This window comes from Loxodonta africana, chromosome 5 (genome assembly GCF_030014295.1).
Source record: "Loxodonta africana isolate mLoxAfr1 chromosome 5, mLoxAfr1.hap2, whole genome shotgun sequence".
NCBI lineage: Eukaryota > Metazoa > Chordata > Mammalia > Proboscidea > Elephantidae > Loxodonta > Loxodonta africana.
Window position 1 is genome coordinate 117,681,461 of NC_087346.1, and position 24,561 is coordinate 117,706,021.

Genomic DNA, 24,561 nt, shown 5'->3' on the forward strand with positions numbered 1-24,561 from the left:
CGTGTGCCCAAAGAAGAGTTTCTTAACTTCCCTGAGTCTCAGTTAGCTCCTCTGAAAAATCAATGTAAAAATGTCTATGTCACAAGGTTATTGAGAGTATTAAATGTGCTAAAATGTTTTATAAAACGTTTAGCATAGTGCCTGGTACATAGTAACTTGTCAAAAACCAGACCCATTGCTGTTGATTCTGACTCATAGCAACCCTATAGGACAGAGTAGAACTGCCCCATAGGGTTTCCAAAGGCATAATCTTTACAGAAGCAGACAGCCACATCTTTCTCCCGTGGAGCACCTGGTGAGTTTGAACCACCAACCTTTTGGTTAGCAGCTGAGCACTTAACCACTGCACCACCAGGAATTCTTGGCACATAGTAAACATAAAAAAAAAATTTTTTTTCATGCAACAGTCTTTATTACTAATAACGTTGTTAAATAACAATTATTAACTGAAATAATAAACAAGCATTAATTTTAAGTGGGAAATTTAAAGTAGCACTAAAGAGATTTTTCTAGCAAAGGGTATTTTGTATGTCTTATACCTAGCCAGGAAAATACAGGAATTCTTCTTGTAGCATAAAAATAAAAATTTGACGCAAGCAAAGAAATTCTTGTCTTGAGTTTTGCCAGCCAGAGAGCTCCGAAGAGTCAGACGAGAGAGAAAGCTCTGCTCAGTCAAGTGACCTTCACGCACCTCCCAGTTCTGACATTAAGAGGCACATCAAGTCAGCTCTCAGGGCCTTGGTTTCCCAAACTAAAAAAAGCTTATCTGAGGTTAGACAAGATTAGCTTTCTCTGTGGTTCTATTAAAATATAAGCCAAAGGAGGAGACTTTATTACCTGCTACAGTGAATACAAGAACACAAACCACAGCATCGTTCTGTAGCGCTAAATAAAGATGGATGCTAAACCCTGAGGAAATGCGTGGCCTTCAGCAGATGGCCAAATATGGAGCTGGAAGGAATTGGAGGGAGGAGGAACGCTAGTCCCAGGTTAGAGCGATACCCTATATAGTCATGATAGATAATCTTCAGAAGGTGTGTCACATGTGCCTACGACTGAGCCAGCGTGGGTCACATCGTCAGTGTGTAAGGTCGGTTGGCTTGATTTCAGCGGAATATTTTTTAAGGGAGAAATTCACCCCAAAAGGGTGAAAAATAAAAGCAGGTTTCCAGGTGTATTTCACAAGTGGCTAACTGGCAGGGGAGGCCCAATTATAGATCTCTCAATATGATAGAGTTCAGATAGCTACATGAGTGAGGTCACCCACTACACCACGTTAGGCTGCTCCTCTGAGGCTAACTACGTAACAGACAAATGTTCACTTTGGTGAAGGGAAAGACAACACACTATAAAATATAGGAAAAGTCAGCACAACTCGGCCAAGGCAAAGTCATAGATGCTTCCTAGACACATCCAAACACCTTGAGGGTCTCAGTTACTGGGGCTGAGGGCTGGGGACCGTGGTCTCTTGGAACATCTAGGTCAATTGGCATAACACAGTTCGTAAAGAAAACATTCTACATCCATCTTTGGTGAGTAGCATCTGGGGTCTTAAAACCTTGGGAGCGGCCATCTGAAATACATGTACGGGTCCCATCCTGTCTGGAGCAAAGGAAAATGAAGAAAACCAAAGACACAAGGAAAATATTAGTCCAAAGGAGTAATGGACCACATAAACCACAGCCTCCACCAGCCTGAGCCCAGAAGTACTAGATGGTGCCCAGCTACCACCACTGACCACTCTGACAGGGATCACGATAGAGGGTTCTGGGCAGAGCCTTGTGAGAAAAATGTAGAACAAAATTCAAATTCACAATAAAAGACCACACCTTCTGGTCTGACAGAGACTGGAGGAACCCCCGACACAATGACCCCCAGACATCTTGCTAACTCAGAGCTAAATCCACTCCCTAAGTCCACCTTTCAGCCAAAGATTAAATAGGCCTGTAAAACAAATAACACACGTGTGAAACCTGCTTCTTAGTTCAATCAAGTATATGAGACCAAATGGGCAACACCTGCCCATAATCAAAAACAAGAAGGCAGGAAGGGACAGGAAAACTGGACGAAAGGACACAGAGAACCCAGAGTGGAAAGGAAAAGGGAAAGGGGGAGAGTGCTGACACACCGCACAGATTGCAAACAATGTCACAAAACAACTTGTGTATTATCATAGATTGAATCATGTCCCCCAAAAAATCTGTATATCAATTTGGCTGGGCCATGATTTCCAGTATTGTGTGGTTGTCCTCCATTTTGTGGTTGTAATTTTACGTTAAGGAGGATTAGGGTGGGATTGAAACACCTTTACTAAGGTCACATCCCTGATCCAATGTAAAGGGAGTTTCCCTGGGATGTGGCCTGCACCACTTTTTATCTTGCAAGAGATAAAAGGAAAGGGAAGCAAGCAGAGAGTTGGGGACCTCATACCACCAAGAAAGCAGTGCCAGGAGCAGAGCGTGCCCTTTGGACCCGGGGTTCCTGTGCAGAGAAGCTCCTAGTCCAGGGGAAGATTGATGGCAAGGACCTTCCTCCAGCACCAACAGAGAAAGCCTTCCCCTGGAGCTGACACCCTGAATTTGGATTTCTAGCCTAGTAGACTGTGAGAAAATTAATTTCTCTTTGTTAAAGCCATCCACTGTGGTACTTCTGTTACAGCAGCACTAGATAACTAAGACATGTATAAATTTTTCAATGAGAAACGAATTTATAGTGTAAACATTTACCTAAAGCACGGTAAAATTTTTTTTAAAAAAACCCTGTGGAGCACAGTTCTCTGACACACATACAGTTGCCATGAGCTAGAGCTAACTTGACGGCAACTGGTTACCTCTAACATAGCAATAATTACACTCTGCTGAAATTGTTGGTCCTCTTGTGTTTATTCCTGACCTGTAAAACTCGAGTGAGATCCGTCCTACCTTCTTTGCCCAGAACTTGTAAGGCTCAAGTGGAAAAGACAGCACAGCAATAACCTGGGCTTGTGCTTTTACAGCACTTTGTACAGTTGGAAATGCTTCCGTTTGTTTTGTGAGAAAGGTCCTTCAGAATGATACAGCATAAGGTAAAATTATGAACATAAGATTAACTAATTATTATTATCACTGGTTTTAGGTTAGCTGGGCAGATGCCAATTCTAACTAGTACCCCTTCTTCAAACACACTCCCTGCTGCAGTCTTTGCCTGGAAGTCAAAGGGACCTATAAGGAGCCATGGAAGGTGAGAATTCTGCAAATGGACTACACCTTAAAAATGAGTAATCAAATAATGAATTCACATGATTTTCATGGATTCATTTTTTTTAAACACATGGCCTTGGCCAAATTACTTAACCTCTCTGAGTCTTGGTTTCTTCCTAAAATGAATCATCCAATTATGATAAGGATTCAATATAAGGAGGGTCTTGGCTCTTTGGCTGAAGGCTCACTCCAAAATGCTGATGGAATCCTCAGTTTTCTTGTTAGAAAGTATGAACCCGTGGCAGTCATTAGTCATGCATGGTCTGTCAATTACAGAGAAGATATCTAAATGTCAAAACCCTCAGAGAGCTTTTGGCAAAGGACCTGAGCCGACCAATTCGTTCACTAAGGTTATTGATAGCGCCACAACTCCAACACGTTTAGATGATTAGGAAATCCTCCCACTGCTCGGCAGCTCATCTGCTGCCAGCGCCCTCCCTCAGTGGTCCCTCCTCAGCCTAGCAGGGACCAGAGCAAGGGGCAGGCCTGGCTCAGGATGGGTGAACCCATCTGGCAAGAGGTGGGGGAGACTTTGTTTTCGTTTCTCTTTCTTGGGGGAAAGAGGAGCAATTCAAAAAATCTTAAGCAACATAAAAGAGAAAAAAAAAATCTAACCGTCTCTGAATTTTATCACTCCAAATTCTTTTTTTTAATTGTAAAAATATATATATAACACATTTGCCAATTCAACATTCTTCACATGTATAATTCAGTGATGTCAATTACCTTAATCATGTGCTACTCCAAATTCTTATTCAGTTTTCATTTTCTAATAAATATACACTGGTATATAATACCTTCTATACATTTTTCCATATCTAAAAAAAGGTTATCCTCAATGTTGTCTACGCACTTGCCAGGTATTAGCTAAATAGCTTTCCATTGATTCAATAATTCATAATTTGTCATTCCCCATTGTTAGCATAGGCTTTGAATTAGTTCCAGGATTTCATCATAATTAACAATTGTGCTGTGCCATTAAGAGTTTCATAAAAATTACTTTTGATGTAGAAGTATTTTCTAGGAAGATATATTCACAAATGTGCCATTGCTAGGTTGTTGGGTCATTTTGTCATTTTTATTTACATGTATTGACAACCTACCAGAAGCTAAGTGCTTCATTAGTTGTTTTGTTCGTTTTAAAAAATATTTGTTAAAAAAACATTTGTTTGTAATTGATATCATGCACCTCAAAAATGTTAAATTGCAAATGTTGAGTTGATATATATTTTTTATTTTCTTTTTTACACAAACTAAAGAAACAAACAACCAAATGTTTGTTTAGGACATCTTGAGTGACAGGCAATAGAACAGGTCCTGAGGACACAATAGTGAACAAGATGGTCGCTATTTTCACGGCGATTATGGTTTCACAACTACAGAGACTTCAGAAGGTTGAGAAGCTTATCTACAGTCACACAGCCGGGAAGTGGCAGAGGTAAATTATACTCAGTCAGAGTCTGACTCCAAAGCAGCAGTAACTCTAAGTATCACTCGACGCCCCATAATTTCTATCAGCCTCCTGTAAAGGTGTCCCAAATACAACTATGTTTCCTACACAAACTCAGACTCAAGACACTTTTCCCAGCCACCCCTTCCATCCAGGTCACTATGCGTATCTCCTTCCTACAAAGAAACCAGTTGTTGATATTTTAAAGGAAGTGTGCTGTTTCTTGATCTGGGTGCTGGTGTCACAAGTGTCACAGTTTGTGAAAATCCACTCAGCTGAACACCTACAATGTGCTCGTTTTCTGTACGTATCTTAAATATCAATAAAGAATATTTTTTAAAGTAAGGCTATTGTCTTTGCAGTGAACATCTTCTCAAGGAGTATTTAACCTTAAATTTCGTCTTATATAAGTTTATTTCAGTTATTCCCAATCCTACTTTAATACTCCAGCATGTTTTTAATTGCTATAAAGAATCATTAAATTCTCCTCCAAATAAAAAAAGAAACCACTTTTACGTCATTTTATTTGTATACATGGATCATCACGGTTCCAAATGAATTTTGTTCTGAAAGTTCATTTGCAAGCCACTAGTCTGCAAATTTTAGTGCATGTTCCCCAGAGTCAAGGTTCTAAGCAGTATTTACCTTCCTAAGCTGAAAGCATATTTAGTTTAATTAATATGGAGCATCTCAAGTCCTGAGACCTTTCATATCTTAGCACCTTAGTTCTTGAAGCCCCTCTGAGTCATAAGCCATGCCCCTTTGATGCCCCAGGCCAAGGAGGAACCTGGCATCTCTTCTCTTCCAGACGCCCTGACCTGAATGGTTCCTTCCACAACAAGTAGCACAATAATTACATTATTGCCTGAACTCAGGGTGCTCAGCCTGGTCCAAGTTCAGTCAAATTACAAGCCTAGCAAACCAGGCAACTGCCCATAGCACCAATCTTTAAGGGATATTAAAACCTCATCTCAAAACTTTTTTTTAACCAGTTGTTGTACAGTCTATTCCAACACATGGTGATCTCATGTGCGTCAGAGCAGAACTCTGTTACGGAGGGTTTTCAATGGCTGATTTTTCAAGAAGTAGATCTCCAGGCCTTTTTCTGGTGGCACCTCTGGGTAGACTCAAACCTCCAACTTTTTGGTTGGCAGCCAAGCTCATTAACCATGTGCACCACCCAGAGACTCTTTTCTCAAATCTAAGGCAATAGAAAAATGTATTTACTGCAACTTGTCCCAAAGCAGTTAGAAGAAATACTCTGCAAAGCTGCTTGGAGCTGGAGATGCAAATCCCAAGGGCATGCTTACAGAGACCACATTGTCCCTGAACTTCTTTCTAAGGAATGTGAATTTCATTGACCAAAGGCCCCTTATTTTTCTGAGTTGGGTACACATGTTTAGAGTCTGAGTTGAATTGTTCAAGGAAAGAGAGAATGAAGAAGCAGGTCCATGCATATCTAATTGTGCTATGGTGCAATGATGCTATAAAGCAAAGTTGTCACACTAAGGCCCATTCGGTAGCCAAATTCAGCCCACTGCCTGTTTTTGTATGGGCCGCAAACTAAGAATGGTTTTTACATATTTTTAATGATTAAAAAAATAAGAATACTGTTTTGTGATATGTGAAAATTACATGAAATTCAAATTTCAATGTCTATAAATAGTTTTATTGGAATACAGCCATACTTATTCATCTATGTATTATTTATCACTATAACACAAAGTTGGAACAAAGACCTTATGACTCACCAAACCCATTGCCATTGAGTCGATTCCGACTCATAGCGACCCCGTAGGACAGAGTAGAACTACCTCATAGTTTCCAAAGAGCACCAGGTGGATTTGAACTGCCAACCTTTTGGTTAGCAGCTGTAGCTCTTAACCACTATGCCACCAGGGTTTCCTTATGGCCCACAGAGCCTAAAATATTTAATATCTGACCCCTTATAGGAAAAGTTTGTCAACCCCCGCAATAAAGACAGGCAGCTCAGGGTAACAGGAAGAGTACAGACTCTGGAGTCACACAGTCTTGGATTTGGCTCCAATATTTGCCACTTACTATGTGGCGTTCAGCAAATTACTTGACCTCTCTGAGCCTCAATTCCTTTGTCAAGAGAGGCAGTATAATATGGTGATTAAAGAGTATGAACTCTGAAAGCAAACTGCCTCCCAACTCCACTACCTCCTGGCTGTGCGATCTTCTGAAAGTTAGTTAACCTCTAAGCCTCAACTTCCTCAATTTTTTTGTAAACCTAAAACTGCTCTAAAAAATTAAGTCTATTATTTAAATAAATGAAGATAGGAGCCTGAGTCCATGATGCCAATGGAGCCTCAAAAAAAGTCCTTTTTACAACTTTTTAGACAGTCAAAAAAAATTGAATATGGCCTGGGTATTAGATGACATTAAGGAACTATTGCTAATTTCGTGAGGTTATAATCATATTGTGGTCATATATATTGTTAAAGTCTTTATCTGATAGTGAAGTTGATATATTTACAGGTGAAATCAATATATCTGGGATTTTTTATTCCAGAAAGAAAAAATAATAACAAAGTAACAGTGACAGATGAAATAAGATTGGGGAAATGTTGGAATCTGTTGAAGTTGGGTGATGGGGTATATGAGTGTTCACTAGTCTGTTCTCTCTACTTTTGTGTATGTTCAAAATTTTTTCTCATAAAAGTTTTTAAAAGTGAAATCTTTTGTTTTCTATAGCACTGCATCCAAGCTGTAGTTTTAGTCTCACTTTTTAATTATAGAAAAAATGCAGAAAAGAATAATAATTTTTTAAAAAGTATTCTTTATGCTATGTCGACTTTTTCAAGTATTTGAAGGCTTCACTCACAGTGAAAGGGAAAGAAGAAGAAAAACCACAGCCCTGGGTAACTGTTCCTCAGGCAAGTCACAAAAAGAAAACCTTGTACTTCAACTACAGACTCTAGCTGCATCTCAACAGGACATCACCATCCAGCCCTGGGAAGTAGGAGCCACCTCTAGAAATTATTCCAGCGAAAGGATCCTCTTGAAGTTACTTTGAGATTACCCAAACTCTGCTTCCTAACTTATATAATTACGTTCACTAACTTCCTTTGGCCCTCCCTGCCCTATTTCCGCAGAGCATCTCCATCTTTCCAAAAGAGCAATAAGTCATAATGAAAATAACTTTAAAAGGAAAGAAAAGAAACTCAAGAGTGAAAATGTATTACCCAACAAAACCAGATGACAAATCAAAGTAATTCTGAGAGTGAGGGAGTTCCCTCTGCCCCGGGGGTCTTTTTTGTCTGAAAAGGCGGTGGGGAGTTTCTTGAATACAACCCACGTATTCAAGCCATTGATGGTGAACAGCAGGTCGCCTTTTATTTGCTGATCCGATCAGACTGAAGATGGTCTCCTGATTCTCCATAACTTCTCTACTCATTTTCTGTGAACCATTTCTACATATCCTTTCTTCTGATTATAAAAACAGTACATATACATTATAGGACATTTAGAAAACAATGAAAGATCAAAAGGAGAAGGCAAAAACCACCTACCATATAGAACTAAAACCTGTTAAGATATTAACGTACCTTTTCCTGGTTTTTTTTTTTTAAACGACTATCACAGCGCTCGGTTTTTTTAATCATGCTTTATATACCATTTAACATCTTGCCTTCTTATTTAACATTTTATCATAAATATTTCCTATATCATTAAAGATTCTTCAAAATTTCAATGACTACTTAGTATTTCATTATGACTGTAACATCATTTATTTAACCAACTGTCTATTTTGGGCATTTAAATTATTTCTTCTGTTTTACTACAATAACATTAAATTAACATTTTTATATAAATTTTGTGTATGATGATTTTGGGTGGATAGATAGTTATTAGTGAAATTACTAGGACAAAAGAGATCAAAGGATTGGACCAGTTTATACTCCATAAGCCGTGCACAGAAGGAGCCCTGGTGGCGCAGTGGTTAAGTGCTCTGCTATTAACCGAAAGGTCGACAGTTCAAACACACAGTGCTCCACGAAAGAAAAATGTGGCAATCTGCTTCTATAAAGACTACGGCCTTGGAAACCCTATGGGGCAGTTCAGCTCTGTCTTGGAGGGTCGCTATGAGTCAGAATCAATTCAATGGCAACGGGTTTGGATTTTCAAAACCAGTGTATGAGAGTGTTCATTTCACCACACTATCACCATCACTGGGTATAATACTTGCCAGTTTGATTTGTTTTAATTTGCATTTCATTTTTGACTAGTGATAACTAAAATTCTATTATATGCTTACTGGCCACTTACATTTTTTTCTTTTAGAAATCATCCATTTATGGCCTTCGCTAGCAAGGCAGTCATCTTTTATTAATGATTTTTAAAAGATCATTAGAGATTAAGGATATTAATCCTATCCTGGTTAAACAAATTGCAATTTTTTAAATACATTTTGTGACCAAGTATTCTGGGAAATTCCCCAAATTCCTGGTACTCCCCCCATCACCAAGCAACTCCTAAACAGAATGCAAAGTAATGTGTCTCCCCCTATGGAAAAAAACTTAGCATCATCGCATGCCTAAAAGGTCATGTAGTTTAGCCCACTCATTTCTCTCATGAGAATATCAATGACTAAAGAAAAACGGTTTAAGTAAGGGAAGTATGGGGAGCAGGGAGGAGGGGATGAGAGATGCGGGGAAGGGCCCTACTCAAAACCCAGAAACTTGATCAGCTGAATCAGCACTCTTTCCATCTACAAATAATTTTTTCAAATACATAGTATGTCTACATTTTATAGCCCATGCTAAATTTCCTTCATATTTTAAGTGCAAAAGCCATGTAGATAGCTAGATAGATATTTCAAATCATTCATATAGCAGCAGTTTTGCTTTTTTTTAGAGAAAGATCTTACTGTATACTGGTGACTTTTTATTCAAAAGTGTGCACCTGGTTTTAATACAGAAATATTTTTCAAACAGATTTTCCCTTTCTCATTAGCTACCTTCAAGAAGATAGCTCTTTTTAGGGGCAATCATTAAGCTTTCAAACATCCTCTAGAATTTGGATAAATCCTTAGTTTACAAAGGGCTTAAACTATAAAAGAAGGAAAAAGTATTTTGTTCTGGGTATTTAGCCCAGACCGATTCATATATTAGGGAAGGGGAGGAAACACTTTTCATAAAGCATGAAACAGTAAATGAAATGAGGTGGCTTAATTTTAGGTTCTATGTATAAAACTGCCAATACCCGATCGTTTGCAAAGAGCCCAGGTTATAGAGTAGGTAGGACTCTCATCTTCATAATTGATTAGCAACATAGCCCTGGGTGAGTCATATAACTGGAACTGTAAAATGTGGCTAATAATGCATAGTTTACAGGATTTTGAAGGCAATTAAAAAGACTATCTCCATTGCCTAGTGGAGTGTCTGACTCTTAGTAGATAATGGTAACAGTAAACACATGGCGCTTACCATTAGCCGGGCAAGTTTTAAGTTCCTTATAAAAAGTAATTCATATAATAATTACAGCAATACTGTGTGACTGATATCATTTTTGTCCTATATTACAGCTGGGGAAACTAAGGCACAGAGAAGTAAAGGACAGACTTGCCCAATATAACAAGCTGATAAGGGAGGCTTGGGTTTGAACCCTGGCAGTCTGGCCTCAGAGGCCATTCATTGTGCTGACTCTTCCTCCTCTCCCACACACCAAACATGCCTTTCACTTGGGTGAAGACTGCCCACCTGGTAACCTGGATGAAAGTAAACCAAACCAAACCAAAGCCATTGTCGTCAAGTCGATTCTGACTCACAGCCACCCTATAAGAGTAGAAATGCCCCATAGGGTTTCCCAGGCTGTAGTCTTTACGGAAGCAGACTTCTTTCTCCCATTGAGCAATTGGTGGGTTCAAACCACCAACCTTTTGGTTAGCAGCCAAGTGCTTTAGCTACTGCACGACCAGGGCTCCTTTGATTAAAGTACCAAAACCAAACCCAGCGCCATCAAGTCGATTCTGACTCATAGCAACCCTATAGGACAGAGTAGAACTGCCCCATAGAGTTTCCAAGGAGCACCTGCCGGATTTGAACTGCCAGCCCTTCGGTTAGCAGCTGTAGGACTTAACCACTACGCCACCAGGGTTTCCTCGTTGATGAAAGTAAGCAATCCTAAAATAAAGGTAGGAGGCGAGGAAGGAGAGCTGAAAAGACGTTTCTGTCCGGGTGGGTGATTTGTTTCTTACTACCAGCCTAATTTCTAATAGTGAAGGTTTGGTGGTTCAGTGGTAGAATTCTTGACTTCCAGGTAAGAGTTGTTGCCCTTGTTGTTAGGTGCTGTGGAGCCAGTCCCCATGCACAATAGAACAAAATACTGCCTAGTCCTGCGCCATCCTCACAATTGTTATGCTTGAGTCCATTGTTGCAGCCACTGTGTCAATCCATCTCTTTGAGGGTCTTCCTCTTTTTTCCTGACCCTCTACTTTACCAAGCATGATGTCCTTCTCCAAGGACTGATCCCTCTGATAACATGTTCAAAGTATGTGAGACATAGTCTCGCCATCCTTGCCTCTAAGGAGCATTCTGGTTATACTTCTTCCAAGACAGATTTCTTGGTTCTTTTGGCAGTCCATGGTATATTCAATATTCTTTGCCAACACCACAATTCAAAGGCATTAATTCTTCTTCGATCTTCCTTATTCATCACCCAGTTTCACATGCCTATGAGGCTATCGAGAACACATGACTTGGGTCAGGCACGCCTTAGTCTTCAAGGTGACATATTTGCTTTTCAACACTTTAAAGAGGTCTTTTGCAGCAGATTTGCCCAACACAATGCATCTTTTGATTTCTTGACTGCTGCTTCCATGGATGTTGATGGCAGATCCAAGTAAAATGAAACGCTTGACAACTTCAATCTTTTCTCCATTTATCATGATGTTGCTTATTGGTCCAGTTGATCCAGGTGGGATCCATGGGTTCAATTCCCAGTCAACGCGCCTCATGCTAAGCCACCACCTGTATGTCAGCGGAGGCTTGCATGTTGCTATGATGATGAACAGGTTTAGGCAGAGCTTCCAGACTAAGACAGATTAGGAGAAAAGACCTGGTGATCTACTTCCAAAAATCACAAAGGTCCAAGCTGCAGCCAATCATGGAGATGGCACAGGATTAGGCAGCATTTTGTTCTGTTGTGCATGTCATGCACGGGGTTGCCATGAGTTGGGGCCCACTTGGTGGCAGCTCACACAACAACATATGTACTGTTCAGTAAGGATGCCCATGTTATATTAGTAACTGAAAAAAGCACCCATTTATATAGAAATAAATGCATAATCCCAGTCTGGTGTCCTTGGTGGGAACTGTCTTCCCTTGCCTAGCAGTGCACTGCCTGCTCCAGGCAAAGGACAGGTCTATCTGTGTGTAATGGTGGGCAAACTTAGCCTTGTGATAAATTCTCAGCTCACCTTACAAATGTCCTTCTGTAAATAAAACTGCTCTAGGAGGACAGCAAGTTCTTAAATTGTCTAAAGGAGAGGAGGAACAAAGAGGAATAATCTAAGAACACAGTTCGAACATATTTGCTTAGATTTTTTAAAATCCGCTTTTGGAATATAGATGTATGTCTATTTTTTTGTCATTTAGTGTTTTTTGTTTTTAATTGTGGTAAAATACAACAGGAAATTTGCAATTTCACCAATTATAAGCGTATAATTCAATGGTGTTAGTACATTCAAAACGTTATGCAATCATTGCTACTATTTTCAAACCTTTGTCATCACCTCCAACAAAAACTCTATTCCTATGAAGCCATAAGATATAGGTGCTTTTTATTTGCTATAGCTGAACAGTGAATAAGGAAGACCAAAGAAGAATTCATGCCTTTGTTCTATGGTGTTGATGAAGAACATTGAATACACCATGTACAGCCAGAAGAACGAACAAATCTGTCTTGGAAGAAGTACAACCAGAATGCTCTTTAAAGGCAAGGATGATGAGACTACATCTCACATACTTTGGACATGCTATCAAGAGGGACCCGTCCCTGGAGAAGGTCATCATGCTTGGTAGAGGGTCAACAAAAAAAAGGAAGACCCTCCACAAGATGGATTGACACAGTGGCTGCAACAATGGACTCAAGCATAGCAACGACTGTGAGGATGGTGCACACCTGGGCAGAGTTTCATTCTGTTGTACACAGGGTCACTACGAGTTGGAACCAGCTCAATGGCACCTAATAACACTATGTATATAATATATATATGTTATATATATATTACATTGCAGATGTAATACATAGCGATAGGATTAAATATTCCTCTAAATGCTTTGCTCTGAACAAGGACTTACAGAAATTGAGAGACACAAGTTCATAATGACCCTGAAAGTACCAGGATACTCCAGAGCAAAATCCTTATTTAATTGTTTGATTGACTACTTATGCATATATAATATTCTATTAACATTAAGTTCCAAATTCACAGAGGTCTGAAAAAATGGCAGGATAAAAAAAATAGCTACCTCTAATTGGCTTTAAATTAGGTCTACTGGTAAAGAGCCTAATGGGGACAGAAAATAACAAAGAAAATGTTAATATAGTTTAGACTGGGACTCGAGGCTTAATTTTTTTTTTTTTTTACTTAATTGATAATGTCCCTGACTCTCATTTTTTTTTTTTTTTTTCGTTTTCTGACTTTTAATTATAGGAGAAGTGACTTCATGGGGAGAGGTAATTCAATGGCCGGGCAAAGAGAGCATGACTGTGGCTGTACTTCATCATAATAAGGCCCCATCTAGCTGGGACCTCAGAGAGTGAGATTTTAAATTAGAGAGAAGAAAAGCAACATTCTGCATACAAATGATCTCACTCCCGGTTTCATCCCACAAAAGATTAAAATGTAAATGGACAAGTGCTGCAATGAAGGCAAATGCAAAATGCCAAGAGAACACTGAAGACAGAGGGCTTAAATCTGCCAGGGTGGTGGGGGCGGAGAGGAGTGACATTTAAACTGGGTCTCCACGGAGGGCAAGAAAATGGAATTGGCAGACGGCATTCGGGCAGAAAATGCAGCTGGTGCTGAGGTGCGCGTGTGGGAAGACAGGGCTGTGCATCTGAGGAGCAGAGAGCTGGTCCTCGCGGCTGAAGCAGAGGTGGGAGGTGACCCTGGGAAGGGACACCTGAGCCAATTGAAAAAGAGCCCTTTATGGCAACTTAAGGTGGAATGTACCCTCCGTTCAGCCTTCTCTCTCATTAAAAAAAAAAAAAATTTGCCATCAAGTCAACTCGAATGCGTGGCAACCCCCTGTGTGTCAGGGTAAAGCTATGCCCCACAGGGCTTTCATTCGCTGAATTTAAGGAAGTAGATCACCATGTCTTTCTTCTGGGCAACTATGGGTGGACTCGAACCTCCAAACTTTCAGTTAGTGGCTGAGCGCCTTAACCATTTGCACCACCCAGGGACTCCTCTGTTTCCTTTTTCTCTTTTTCCTTGTCCTTCCTTTACCTAATTGTTGCTGCGAACTGTCCAGACTACCTAGCTCCCCAAAGCTCTCCCTGCTATTCCTGCTTCAATACCCTCAATTGTGCTGTTCTCACCTCCTGAAAGCACCCATTTGTACAGAAATAAGTGTACAAGCTGTTCTGAAACTTCCCTGTCCGACTCTTCCTGGTAAAGTACTACCCACCCCAGAGCTCAGCTCAAATGCCACCTTGTTCACGAGGCCTCCCAGAAACCCTCAATGAGTATTATTTTTCTCCCTTATTTGAGTTCACATATCACCTTCAAGTATCTTTATGTTTAGTTTTTTTAATAGTTAGTACATGCCTTTTTTTATATAGTAAACTTCAAAGAGTAAAAAAGTAGAAAACATGCCTTCCTTCAGGGTGGCCCTCAGGGGCTGAAGATCACCTTCTCTGAAGCAATGACGATTCCCATGCATTTTTTCCAAAGCTATTACATTATTACATATACTCACATGCATATATGTATACATGTATGTGTATAAAGATCATTCATATACACACACGCATATCCTTTTTTTTTATACAAAAATTGTAGCATACCACACTATAATCCCTGGGACGCCTTTTTCACTTAACAATATGTGGTGGAGTTTTTTTCCTTATCGGTAGATTTTGAGTTGCCTGATGTAATAGAGGACTAAAAAATCCCCCCTTGGTTATGGGTAAATCTTAAATGTAAATACCCCTAGCAGAGTCAGCACAGTAATCCAGATTTTTTCACACAGTATTGTCACTAGAGGCAGCTTGTAGTGACTAGAGCCCCAGGCTGAGAGTCAGGTTCAAATCCTGGCTCTACCACTAACTGTGCAATCTTGCTCAAGCTATTGAACCTCTCTGAACCTCAGTGTTCTCATCTGTAAAATTAGAGATTGAATTAGATGGGCTCTGAGGGTCCCTTCACTGCTGATATTCTGTGTTTCTCTGAAAGCATTGGTGATTCAGTAGTAGAAGTCTCACCCTCCACATAGGAGACCCAGGTTTGATTCCCAGCCAATGCACCTTATGTGCAACTATCACCCATCTGTCAGTGGATGCTTGTATATTGCTGTGATGCCAAATAGATTTCAGCAGAGCCTCCAGAGTAAGGCAGGATATCATATGTGCTGTCTTGAGAGCAGGCTCTAACAGAGAAAAGGGTGAAGGAGCAGACATCCCCAAGTATCTGCCACAAATGGCCTTCTGGACTCCCAGGCTTTTTCCCGTGTCTTGGCTTGCCTTCTCTTTCCTGTCCTTCCTTCTCCATCCCCAACTTTGACTCCAAGGCAGGAGTCCCAAGAACCCCTCAGCATGGATGATTTCTCCAAACTAAGCACAAGAGGCCCTCTTGTATGTCTAACTTCAAGGCTCCATTTGGTAGGAACCATCTTTGATTTACAAAAGATAGAAACAGAACCTGAACACCTTTCCCTGGGAATATATCTCAATGCAGTTTAGAGTTCTCAGGCCTAATTTGTGACAAAAGGAACTTGCAACTAGTGAGAACCTAGAGAGCTCTCAGAGACTATTTGGAGAAATTACCACCCATTTGAAGACCCTCAACAGCAGAGTAGTAGTTGTTCAAATAGGCCAAGAGACCCAAAGGTGAGTATTGTTTGGGCTCCATGAAATCCCTCAGTTCTCTAAGACACCTTTGTGGCTTTCTTGGACAAAAAGGCTACCATTGGCCACTTCACTCATTTATCGTTAGAAACCATACCAAAGATGCAAGTTCTAGGCCAAGTGTTCCATTGCCTTAAAACAACCAAAAATTGTTGGCCAGATGCCTGTAGGAAGCAACTAGTATAGTCCCTATCATGGAGAGGTGCTCTCGATAACAATCTGCCCTTGGCAGAGTGAATTGCAGCTCTCATTAGATTATCCATAGCTCCTAACTTTTTTTCCTAACTAGAGTTTGACATTCATCTATTATGCCAATGCTTACGCCTCTACACAGCTATCATCAATGTGTGTGAAACCAAGAAGCATAATCCTAAATCTGTTCTCACAGCAGAGTTTTTCAGAAAACACAGTCCTTGACTGTGGAATTGACTGGTGCTATTTTTTCATTTTTGTTTGTTTTTGCCTTCATTTGCATCCACTTTTTAAATGCAAGACAACGTGCCTCACAGGGTAACATTCCACATGGGCGAAAGGGAGACCATCTCTTTTGTCATTCAACTCCTTACCAATATAGAAAAACATTTAATTATGTGGAGAAAAGTGTATGGCAACATTCTTGCATGAAAAAAAAGCAAGCTCAAAACAATAGGATCCTTATTTTTTAATTAAAAAAATAGAGAAAGAGAAAGGATGTAAGAAAATACACTAAGATGTTAACAATGCTCTCACTGACATGATTGCTTTTTCTTCTTATGTGTTTATGTTTTCCTAATTTCCTTCATAACATACATGTTACTTTTGTAACAAAAAAGTTATAAAAACAAAATCTCAAGATCCTTTGGTAAAAAAAATATAAATGCATCCTGAAGTTCCTCCCTGGGCAAGAGCACCACTTGTTAGTATCACTGGACAGTACTTCCAAGAAAAGTAGCACAGGAGGCCTGGGTCCTGAGACTCTGACTAAGGAAATGACCTTCAAGAAGTTCAAGGCCCTCTCTCACCCACCACAGTCACCTCATCTGTCAAATGAGCAGATAGAACCACTGGGTCCATAAGGACCCTTCTCATTCTCAGTCTGTAACTCCTCACAACAGGGCTCTTTCAGATACTACTCAAGTTTAAACAAACAAACAAAAAAATCTTTTTCTAAGCATAGAATATTCCAGTGATTTGGATTGTGGCCAGACCATCCTGCTTAGCATGCTAGAAAAATTCCTGGGGCAACTAAACTCCTAGGAAAAGAGATTTCTAGGTAACGGGCATGGATCTCACTTTCAGAATTTATTGAAACTTCCCTTTTGTCATTGATTCCCAGAATGATCAAGTTGATTGAAATCTAAAAGGTTATCTCATCCAACCCCAAATTTTAGTCACCTGTTTGCCTTACTTGTCATTTTTGCCATACCTATAAGTAGCCAAACTATTATTTACTTGGTTTTTAAAAAAATCATCACTAAATAAACTCACATTTTGTACCTGCCCTTGCCCTTGCCCTAAGCAATAAAATTCATGAAATCATAGATTTGCTTGGTAATTATATATATTTTTGAAAACATTAAAATAAACACATAATTATTATAAAAAACCTTTTTAAATGCCTGCCCTAAAATGATCTTGCTTATTATCATTGGTTTGCATAACATGCTTGGGGAACACATATCCAGTCTAATCCTCAAAATTTTCACTTAGAAAACTGACACTCAAAGAAGTAAACCTCTTGCCTAAAGACTCATATCTAATGTGAGAAGATCTTATATTTCTTTCTTTCTTTTTTGCTTTGTTTTTTCTCTTTTATTTTATTCTTTGGCCTCTCCCCAAAATAATTCAGCTAACTTGCAGTTGAGTAGACAGTTTCTGGAGCAGGCCAACTTGGTTTTGTTGATGGAGCAGAAACACAAAGAGATTATAATCATCTTTTGCTCTTTCCTGCTGATACCAATTAACAGGGCGGTAATGAATCATTATTTCATAAGGACCTGCTTTCCAAAAATGTTAAGGCTCCTTTTAGTCTTTGTTTAGTCAAATATGGCACTTTCATACTTTATTTCCATTGAAGATTTAATATCATCTATACTTAGACAAAATAAAAATTTTGTTGAAGAAACTTGGACTGATCCATTTCATAAAGCATAAGTTCCATAAATATATCTCATACAAGTTTTCACTTTAAATTTGCAAGAAATACTGAAACAATGTGATCCGAGTGCTATTTTGATACCGGTACACTAGCCTGTTATTTGGTTAACAAAATATTACTCTAACTAAATTCACGCTTCTAATCATCCAAATCAGGTTTAAAGAAAACCCAAAAACCAAACCAAACCAAACCCATTGCCATCAAGTCTATCAACTCATAGTGACCCTACAGGACACAGTAAAACTGCCCCCTAGGGTTTCCAAAGAGTGGCTATTGGATTCGAACTGCTGACATTTTGTTTAGCAGCTGAGCTCTTAAGCACTGTACCACCAGGGCTCTGCAGGTTTAAAAAAATAAATTTTTAAAGTTTTCTTAATAGAGACTAAAAGTAAACAACTTCTGACTCAAAAAAACAAACTCATTGTGGTCAAGTCAATTCCAATTCATAGCAACCCTATAGGACAGAGTAGAACTGCCCCCATAGGGTTTCCAAGGAGTGGCTGGTGGATTCAAACCACGACCTTTTGGTTAGCAGCCGGTCAGCTTCTGATTAGCAAGGATAAAGAAAACATTTTAATGATCAGGCTTTCGATAATGTAGAGCTGTGTTTTTTGCCTCAATTCCCTCTTGGAAAAAAAAAAAAACTAAAAATACTCTTTAAAATATAAAAATCATCTTTTTAGAAGTATCAAAGAGCTGAAAATATAACAAACTCCCAGGCTAAACCTAACAGAAAAGGAGAACCTGATGCGGTAAGCAGAAGCTTTAGTCCTGAAGCACGTGTTACCTGGAGAACAGAGCTGAAAAAATGAAAAATGATCTGCAGTCCTGACGGTCTCATGGGGCAAGAATGGCAGAAGTCAAAGCCCAGTCCCCTCCTCCCCAGGGTGGATAAACTAATGGATCTCACACACGTGTATTAGCTGGGACATCAAAGGGCATACCATCAGGATACAGGTGAATCAGAGATAAACCCACCATCTATTCTATTCCCAAGGAACTGGAGGGGGCATTACCTAGGCCTTGTTTAGACAGAAGGGGAAATGAAGGGAAGGAGGACGGGAGGTAAGGAAGAAAGGGACCAGAAAATCTGTCCTTGAAAGATCGTACCCAGAGACCTTCCCAGGGATTTGCAGCCCAATGTATTTGGCACCTGGCAAACCCAGGCACATGGCAGAAGTTTTCAAATTCTCTCCAAAGAAAAGCATCTTCATCCTAAGCCTTGGTTGTGGTTGTTAGGTGTCTTCAAGTCAATTTTCAACTCATACTGACAGAGTAGAACTGCCTCATAGAGTTTTCTAGGCTGTAATCTGTAGGATCTCTGTGAGTCGGGATTGACTTAATGGCAACGGATTGATTTTTTAGTTTAATTTTTACAAAAGCAGATTGCCAGCATCCCCCGCACACCACCCCCACCCCAGCAAAGTCACTGTCAGCCATTCAGTTTACAGCCAAGCACTTAACCATTGCACCACCAACCAACCAAACCTGTTGCTGTCGAGTTGATTGCAACTCATAGTGACCCTATAGGACAGAGTAGAACTGCCCCGTAGGGTTTCCAAGGAGCAGCTTATAAATCCCAACTGCCAACATTTTGATTAGCAGCCTAACACTTAACTACTGGGCTACCAGGGCTCCATTGCACCAGCGGGGCTCCTCAAATTCATACAAATAATTTTTCAAGGATAGAGGGCAACGTGCCATCAAAGACACCATTTTTATTCCCTTAAGGCATGCATTACTACCCAAAGCAAGACTGACTAATATGGAAGGGAAATTGTTGTGGTGTTCAAAATTAACTGCCTTCCTATCTCCCCTGCCACCAGCTTGTTCCCCGCCCCCCTGCCCCCAGCACTCTTGATGTCTGATGAAGACTAAACTTCATGAATATATTTGTTCCAGGTTGAAAGAAAATGGGCAGCCTTATCAGGCAGTTCTCGTCAACTTAATGACTTTTCTATGGCTTTTGGCCTTACCTCATAGCCTCAAAATCTGATTCTGACAATTACCAAGAAAATATCTGACTTTCCAGGTGGAAACTCACTTTAACCAAACTCATGAGATTTGTTTACATACCGATTCACTTGTTGACAATGAGATATGCAGTTATCATAAAGGCTAGAACACTGAAACCATCAACACGATCTGTATATTCTTTCTTCATAGGGAGAGCTATCGGAAAGCAAACTATAATGAAAACCGGTGCTGGTCAGCAGGGATTCAGAGTGACAGGACTTAGTTGAATGATCTAAGGACATACTTCAACCTAAAGCATCCTTTTTCCTGATAAGGATGGTCTTGTCAATGTGATCGAAATACAGAAAGTCCATTAGCCAAGATTCTTGACAATGCATGGATGGGAGGTGCCAAAGAATGAGTCTCATTCTCTCTTGTTGTCTATGCTTTCATGAAAAATAAACCTTGCTTTCTGATTAACTTCTTGTTTTATAATTTATAGTCAAGGTCGCTTAACATCCATGATACGTCCTGTGAAATAGGATGTTATACAAGTTGCACGTTGTGGGAACACACTACATACGGGCAGTCCCCATACAACCCATAAAAAGAAAAAAAAAACCATAGTTACCAACAAACCCCCCTAAAGCCTATTAAAATCTTATGGGAGCTCATCAGACAAAGCTCAAGAGTTGTATCCACTGGATACAAGAGGCCAGCCTTACTGGTGTGCAGCTGGTGGCCAGGCAAACGCTACTCAGGCAGCCAGATGGGGACTTTTCACACAGCTAGGCACAGTAGAGGCTGCATGCGGGGGCGCAGAGAGGTGGCAGCAGGGACCAGGTGGGGAGCAGATGTGCAGGTGTCAGGAGCTAGGCTGGTGGTGATGGCCCTGGCAGCTGCCACCCTGGGTGCAGCTGCTTCCTAATCATGTGGAGCTGCTGCCACGGAGCCAGCAGCCTGCAAGTGCCCTGAGCTAGCCAGCACATCCTCAGCACCCATGGCAGAAGTGGAGGAGCCTCGGCAGGCACTGCCAAGCCGCAAGGCTGCTGGGCAGGTGAATGAACCCAGGAGGAATGGAAGGAAGAGGAGGAGGCAGAGGAGGAAGCGCTGGAGTATTGGGATGCGCGCTGGAGCACTGCTACTCTTTCACTCTGAGGGTTTGGGGTCTTTAAAACCATTACCAAAAAAAAAAAAAACCCCAAACCCGTTGCCATGGAGGCAATTCTGACTCATAGGGGCCCTACAAGACAGAGTAGAACTGCCCATAGGGTTTCCAAAGAGTAGCTGGTGAGCCTTTTTGAGTATCAGCCAAGCTCTTAACCACTGTGCACAGAGGCTCCTAAAAACCATTAGGGGGAAATAATAAACAAAAGGAAAGCTATATTTCCATTAGGAAAAAAAAAAAGACCTTAGGGGACCACAGACGTATATGTGATCGAATGTTTTCCTAACTGCTATTATGCAATTATATGGCACATGACTGCATATATAATTTTACATATTATATTATTAGTTATTATATAATAATATATCATAATAATATAAATGATATATATTTATATTCTATATTATATAATTAGTTCTTACATAATATAATACGTTCACACATATAAATTACTTTCTTCAATCAGACTACAATTCCATTTAGGGAACGATTCCAGCTCTTGACAGTGAATACTTAGATCCATTACATGCTAATTTAGACCTTAATCCTCAACTTAAATCTGGCTCTCAGGAAATGTCATCTTCATGTATTAGGCTTCCCCAGTCTTGCCTTAGTAATTCAAAAGCCCTCCTCAAATTACATTCAAGGAGACAATAGGAAAACTCCAAAAGAGACCACCCTGGGCACCAGCATTAGCTAACCCTTTTTTTAATCCCATAATCTTAAAAGAAGCTGAAATGCACCAGAAGCTAATCACCCCACCACCATTCTACCCACCTCTAACCAACTCTTCACTTGTACATTATGTATGTTATCTGGTGCACACTCACATATACCATGCAGACATCCATAATAAAGCTTCCTTCCTCTTCACCATTCTAAAAGTGCCACCCATACCACAGGCCTCTGACCAAATCTCCAAAGAGGAGATTGTAGAAACTAAAGAACTTGCATTACAAGGAGGAAATCTTCACAGTACCCCTACAATATACAAAGCTTGTGCAAATAAACTTTTAAACCAAATGAACTAGAAGAGGGTAAGGTACAGCTGAATAGGGGCAGTTGTTTTAGAATTATATAGCTGAAACCTTGGTGATGTAGTGGTTAAGAGCTATGGCTGCTAACCAAAAGGTCAGCAGTTCAAATCCACCACGTGTTGGTTGAAAACCTTATTGGAAACCCTGGTGGCATAGTGGTTAAGTGCTACAGCTGCCAGCCAAAGGCTCGACAGTTCGAATCCACCAGGCACTCCTTGGAAACTCTATGGGGCAGTTCTACTCTGTCCTATAGTGTCACTATGAGTCGGAATCGACTCAATGGCACTGGGTTTTTTTCTGGGTATAGCTGAAAACACTTGTTCTCCCCAAGCACCAACTGGAATTTTCCTCCACCGCCTCTCTCAACAGAGGGACTCTTTGGTAACTATTCCTTCACGTCTGTTACTGTTATTGCTTCTCTCAACCAGACCCAGAAACTTGCAAATCAACACAGGTTTATTTATTTTAGATAACTTTGTGATTCTGCGGAAACCCTGTTGGTGTAGTGGTTAAGTGCTATAGCTGCTACATCAGCAGTTCAAATCAGCCAAGTGCTCCTTGGAAACTCTGTGGGGCAGTTCTACCCTGTCCTATAGGGTCGCTATGAGTCAGAATCAATTTGATGGCACTGGGTTTGGTTTTGGTTTATTGTGATTTTGTTTAGTTTCATATTAATAAATCTTACCTAGTAAGACTAAATTTGATAACCTTTCAGTGGCCTCTTCAGGGTTCCATTTCCCATGAAACTACTAACCTGGTCTAAGATGATGGATGTAGAGACAGATAGAGTTGAGATAGAGACAGAGATAGAGAAATAACAGCAGGAACCAGAGCAGTGAAACCTACACTTGCCATTTTTCCATAACAGGGTCCCAGGAAACTTCCCTACCATAGAGTCGACTATCTTTGGGTTAAACCATATCTCCTCCTTTTTTGCACCACTGTGCACATAATGACATAGAGGGCTTCCCTTTCTCTAACAATGATCTTCCCCTTGCTGAATGTCAGTGTCTTCTCAGCTATAAGTCACCACTGCTACTCTTGCATAGAACTGAGTGTTCTAGGCCCCTCATTTTTTAAGAAGGACTGTGGCTCAGAGGCATCTGATAACATCCCCCACAGCACTCTTCTTGACTTGGGATAATCAAGCCGTCCAGCTTAGGGGAACACTACCCATAGGGAAATGGCAAAGGAAGCAGCTCCCAATCTCTTAGCAGCAAGTTACTCAACCTCTCTGGGCGTTAGTTTCATCATCCATAAAACAAGAGGGTTTCATTCCCCCTCCAAATGCTATGAAGATCAGGTATTCCTCTTATTCCAGCACCCCAGATAGAAATACTTTCTAAACAAGTTTACCTAAGTGACTTCCTCTCTTCAAGAGAACGTGTGAGGCAAACTAAGTAAAACAAAAGGAATTTTGCCCCCAAAATATGAGGCTGATAAGCCATGCCATCATTTACTGAGTGCCTGCAAGGTGCCAGAGACTTTCACAAGTGACCCCATTTTATCCTCACAACAACCCCACATGGTAGATAATACTACCCCCACTTTTCAGATGATGAGACTGAAGTGTAGAGAAATTAAATAACTTGTCCCAGGTTCACAGCTAAGTGTAGCAGAACCAGGGCTGACTCAAATCTAGGTCTGTCTAACTATCAAGTCCTGTACTTCACATGGCACTTCAGTGCCTCCAGTCCTCTCATGCATTGAGGATCAGGAACTAGAGAGCAGAAGGAAGCTAGTGGACAGTATTTAGTTCTTAGGTCAAGTCTTTAGATTTTTCTCTTGAGAGTGAATCCCCAAGATGTTGGGCATATCTGTATTAAAACACAAATACAGGCATACCTCATTTGATTGCACTTCACAGATACTGGGTTTTTTACAAATTGAAGGTTTGTGGCAACCCTGAGTTGAGCAAGTCTATCAGCGCCATTTTTCCAAAAGCATGTGCTTGCTATGTGTCTCTGTGTTACATCTTGGTAAATATTTCAAACTTTTTCACTATTATTACATCTGTTATAGTGATCCGTGGTCAGTGACCTTTGATGTTACTATTGTAACTGTTTTCAGGTGCCATGAATCGTGCGCATATAAGACGGCAAACTTAATCAATAAACATTGTGTGTATTCTAGCTGCTCCATGGAGCAGCTGTTCTTCCCCCCAACTCTCTTCTTCTCCTCAAGCCTCCCTATTGCCTAAGACGCGATAATATTGGAATTACGCCACTGAATAACCCTACAATGGCCTCTAAGTGTTCAAGTGGAAGGAAGAGCCACACATCTCTCACTTTAAATCAAAAGGTAGAGATGATTAAGCATAGTGAGGAAGACATGTTGGAAGCCAAGGCAGGCCTCTTGCGCCGAATAGTCAAGTTGTGAATGCAGAAGAAAAGTTCTTGAAGCAAATTAAAAGGGTTACTCCAGTGAACAGACGAATGATAAAAAAGCAAAACAGGCTCATTGCTGATACGGAG

The 24,561-nt window shown here is 40.4% G+C and overlaps 1 protein-coding gene across 5 annotated transcripts in view; it reads right to left on the minus strand.

Annotated features, from left to right (window-relative positions):
• RHOH (ras homolog family member H) overlaps positions 1–24,561 on the minus strand; it is a 63,586-nt gene that overhangs the window by 13,204 nt on the left and 25,821 nt on the right. The window contains exon 2 of one of the 5 annotated variants that reach the window (XM_064285912.1): positions 20,003–20,098. The exons of the other annotated variants lie outside the window; for them this stretch is intronic. The gene's annotated coding sequence lies outside the window, so the exon portion shown is untranslated. The remainder of the gene's footprint in view (positions 1–20,002; positions 20,099–24,561) is intronic. 5 annotated transcript variants of the gene reach the window in all.